Genomic DNA, 5,264 nt, shown 5'->3' on the forward strand with positions numbered 1-5,264 from the left:
AATTTTGATGGAAGTGAATGTTGAACTTAATGGTGAATTGTGTGCATTGAGCACTTGAATATTCTGCCCAAAATTGTTGCTGGAATTGTGTACAATATATATATATATGGGAGTGTTATTGATTGAATATTGAAGTAATGAGGAGGAGAAGGAATATCAAATTGGAAGTGTATGTGCTTTGTGCAGGTTGTGTATTGAAGGCAGTACCTAAATTAGGCCATAAGTGCCAAACTATGAACCCAATTGGTATGAGGCTAAATGGGGGTGAAACTAGACACCAAATAGGCCAACTTTCATGTAGAAATGCTGCCAAAATTCTGCCTAGAAACTGACCTTAAAAATGACCAAATCCGGATTAGCAACCTTGCAACCCAGATTTTTGACCATATGAACAGTAGTCCTTGGGATGACCATAATTCACTCAAAACAGGTCCAATTGACCTGAAATTTTTACCATGGTTAGTTTAGACATAGATCTACAATTCTTATGAAGACACCTAAGCCCAGAAATGGCCAGAACCAAGTCAAATGGCCTGCACAAGTTCGGGTACAAAAACTGCCGAACCAAAAGTGACCTAAAATTGACCAAATTTTGCACTAAAGGTGCAATCTGTCTAGCTTTAGTAAATCGACCATAACTTGGTCTATACAACTCAGAATGACCTGAAATTTTGTCCCGCGAGCAATAAGACATAGAGCTACAATTTTTCTTCTTTGACCGGAAGCTAAAAACCAAGATAAATATGACTTTAAACTAGACCAATCTAGCACACAAAAATTAAGAATTTGACATTTTACATACAATGATGCTTGAAGCATTTTGGCAATGAATGTCAACTTGTAAAAATGATAAATTGCACTATATTGGCAGCATATTAATATATAAATTGTGACATATTGATACTAGAAACAACTTATCCATATTACCTAAAAAGGTCAACATATGCATTGACTTGTGAATTATATAATAGTTAGTAAACTCCAAAGATTGAAGAATTAAACAATTAATTTATAATGTGCCCTAGTTTGCCTAGTTGACTAGTATGGATAGGTTGGCATACTAATAGGATTTTGACAGCTGTTCTGTAAATGGCTTCATGCCATAATGTGTTTTTACAGCTTATTATGCCGCACTGTGACTTTAATAGCCTACGGCTATACATATTGTGTATTTATTCATGGCTTATCGCCATATTGACTATATGGCTTTTTAGCCACGCTATTTGCACACCGGGAGACACTTTGTGACCGATGGTGTGACAGCCCGAGGTACTAGGTACCCAGTGCCAGTATATCCATTTATCCAGTCTGGTCAGTATATAGGCTACACGGGCAGTAATTCAAGTACTATTAAATTCAAATAGCTAAATCCAGTTTACTGACATACAGCACCACCAAAAATTCGTAAACACTCTATTTACTTTATTTTAGTATATATTTCTTTATATTTAGCACCACTAAGCAAAATTACTTAGCGCGTTGCTTTTGTAACGCGTAAGTATTGGAGACACATTTGGGAGCCAGCAGACCTCTGACGACTGGTGAGACATCAAATCGAGCAGAGTCAGAGTCATCTGCACTGCATTGCATACATGGTAGGACTTAGGATATCTTGTATTTTGTACTTTTATTGTATTTTTGAAATTCGGCCTTGTATTTTGTAATATTAATAAAGCCCTAAAGTTTGTAATATCTTGTACATATTAAATAACATGGAGATTTTCTGAATATATTTAAATTATTATGGACTGTATTATGGAACTGTTTAATGACTGTAAAAGTCTATTGACTTTACTGAGAAATAGAGACTGTGAAATATTTGAGATTTTGATATTATCATATTGAACTGTTTTCAACAGGTTTGGAAGGACAGTTTGTCTGAAATACAGATGGCACCTTGCCAAATTTTTATTACCAATCTTGAAACATTGATTTTATTAATGTATGAAAATAGTATCAGCATCATACGAATATTACATAAAAGACTTCTTGAAATCAAATTGAGCTCAGGAAAAGAGATAATCACAGACTAGGTGTTCCGGCACGCTGTGTAGCACGCCTTGCTCGGCTATTCTATAAACGAGTGAGGGGTGTTATAATGCATATTGAGGATATTCCAAAAAAAGCTTTAAACCTCATGAGGGAAATTATGAATTCCTTATCTTGCCCTTTAGGTTGAAAAATGCTCCCTCCACATTCAGAGCCTCATTGATACACTTGTATTATATAGATATTTTTAAGTATATTTGTATAATATTTCATAGCATTTAGATAAGTAATCTCATGCATAATCATTAATTTCAAGTACTTTTATAAATTCCATTACCAAACTCTAAATTCTATGTTTCTGTATGTTTCCAGGTGTTTTGAAAAGGTTCCAAGGCATAAGAGCAGAGTAGAGAGCTTGGAAAGGCAAAAGAATTGAGAAGTGTTGCTAATACACCTTACATAGGTCGTGTAATCAAAGCCAAAGACCCGTGTAACTTACTGCAAGGAGAAAGACAAAGATCCAAGGAAGAATCAAAGTACACGGGCCGTGTAAGTCTTTGTTGGGCCAAGCTTGAAGATTTCCCTGAAGTATAAAAGTATAAAAGTACACAAACCGTGTAATCAAGCCTATGTAACTACCCGAGGCCTGTATAAAGTCCTGTCTCGATACAAGATGTAATAATTCAAGCTGCAGTAAGTTACACAACCCTAGGCCGTATAGTGACACACAGGCTGTGTATCACACTACAATTAGTTTCTTAAATTGGTTTCAGCTCTAGCTTTGATAGAGAGAAGAGACTCCTAATGCCTTTCTTAAATTGGTTTCTTAAAAACCTAACCCTAGATCATTCAATATAAATAAAGGAGTGGCAGAAAAGAGAAGGGAGTTTAGTTTTTTTAGTTTTTTTTTAGTTTTGAAGTTTTAGGGGAGAAATCTTAATTCCAAACCTAATATCACCTTCATATTCACATCCTTCACAGCCGTCTTGGAGAGTAGATCATTAGTACAAGAGGGAAGCCCCAAGGCTGAAGTTCCACAAGTTCAAGGCTGCAGAAAATCCTCATCAGTTCTTTTGTTCTATTTCTTTAAGACCATTCATGTTCTTTTATTTTATTTCTATTATGTTTGTTAAACTCACCATGAGTGAGTAAATCCTTAATTCTAAAATTGAGAGAGTAACGCTTGTAATTATTATCATGGACAAATACTGAGTTCTATTTATTGGATTTGAGTTTTGCCATTTGATTCAATTTTTTGTGATCTTAAAGCATGCTATGTGTTGGTACCCACTTAGTATTGATTACAAATATTAATTGAAGGACTGAAAGGCGAAGATTAATATTAAAAAATTAGGATTTTGAGCCTAGAAAATCTAACCTAGAGATAGGCTGATGACCTTTGTGGAGTTCCTAAATTAATCATAGATCTTAAAGGGTTTTATTAGGATTAATCCCCAACGAATGTAGGGTTTGGCTCTAATTGGAACACACATTAAGTGCCTTGAGAGAGGACCTAGGATATCCTAGGATTAATTTCCATCAAAGCGACGATCCTCAATTCAATGAATAGATGAGTTTAAAATCCATAATAAGATTACAGTGTAAAATCTTAATTCTCAAATTGTTTCAATAGATAGTTTTATTCAAAGTTTATTTTCAGCATCCAAAATAAGTTTAGTATACTCTTCATTCATATTCGGTAGCCTAAACAGTCAGAACTGCTGTGTAGTCTAGTACTTACTAACTAAATTCCTCATGGGACAATACTTCACTCACTACTTTATTACTTGTTAGTGATCCGTGCACTTGCCAGGTTAAAAAACCAGCAAACAAGTTTTTAGCATCGTTGCTGGGGAATTTAGCTTCAGTAATATTAAGCGATAGGCAATTTAGCTGATTTAGGCATTTGTATTTATTATTTAGTTTTATTTAATTTGTTTTATTTCTTTTATTTTCTCTCAGGCATTTGGTCTAGTGCATGACCAGAGCAAAGCCAGAAGAAGAAGAAGTTTTGCACTTAGATCCCGAGATAAATAGAACTCTGAGAGCAATCAGGAGAGAAAGGAGACACCAAGAACAAGATCAAGAAAATCCAGAAACTCCAATCATGACTGATAACAACAACAATAGGCCAAGACTCTTGAAGGATTATGGAGCTCCATCTATACAAGGATTTCAACCTAGTGTTACAAGACCCATAGTGGATGCCAACCATTTTGAATTAAAACTGGCATGGCTCCAGATGATCCAACAGACCCAGTTTGGGGGTTCACCAACAGAAGATCCACATTACTACCTCCAGTGCTTTCTTGCCCTATGTGACACATTTAAGATGAATGGAGTATCTGATTAAGCTATAAGGCTCAGAGCATTCCTATTCTTCCTTGGAGATAGAGCAAGGAAGTGGTTACTTTCTCAACCAGCTAAAACATTCACCACTTGGAAAGACCTCTCACAAGCTTTTCTAGCAAGGTATTCCCACCTGCAAAGACTGCAAAGTTGGGGGTTGAACTCAACACCTTTAGACAAAAGGAAGATGAATCACTTTATGATGCATGGGAAAGATATAAGGACATGCAAAGAGAATGTCCACACCATGGCATATAAGATTGAATCCTAGTTCAAAATTTCTATTATGGGCTACTACCCTCTACAAGGAGCATGGTAGATTCAGCTGTAGAAGGTGACCTAATGGAGAAAATAATGACACAAGCACTTGAACTTCTGGAGAGGGTCGCATTACACAACTACGAGTGGTCAAATGAAAAAGGAAACACAAGGAGAACAGCAGGGATCCTGGAAGTGGATACCCTAATCATGATAAATGTTCAATTTGATTAGCTCACCAAGTGGCTTGACAGAATGCAAGCCAACGCTATTGGTACAAGCAACCAGCATAGCAATGACAGTGGAGGAGGATATACGACTTCGGAATTCAATAACTTCAATGAACCCTCCACAGAACAGATGAACTATGCGAATAACGGAGGGAACTTCAACTAGAGGTAGCTCAACAATTCGTACTCAAATACTAACAACCCTGGATGAAGGAACCACCCAAACTTCTCATGATCAAATTCCCAAAATCAGCCAATGAACAAACAACAAGGGTACAAAACACCAGCACCCCCTGGGTTTCAGAACAGAGGACAAAAGTTTGTACAGCCACTACCACCTCCTCAACCTTAATAACCTAAACCGAAGATGACAATGGAATCCATGATGGAAGGCCTCCTAGCAGCTCAATAACAATAGAATGAAATGATCAAGTAGCT

At 36.4% G+C, this 5,264-nt stretch overlaps 1 pseudogene; it reads right to left on the reverse strand.

The window, feature by feature from the left end:
- Positions 1-4,497: 4,497 nt before the first annotated feature.
- On the reverse strand, positions 4,498-4,592 carry LOC131171615 (small nucleolar RNA R71; annotated as a pseudogene).
- Positions 4,593-5,264: the final 672 nt, after the last annotated feature.

Source organism: Hevea brasiliensis, chromosome 12 (assembly GCF_030052815.1).
Source record: "Hevea brasiliensis isolate MT/VB/25A 57/8 chromosome 12, ASM3005281v1, whole genome shotgun sequence".
NCBI lineage: Eukaryota > Viridiplantae > Streptophyta > Magnoliopsida > Malpighiales > Euphorbiaceae > Hevea > Hevea brasiliensis.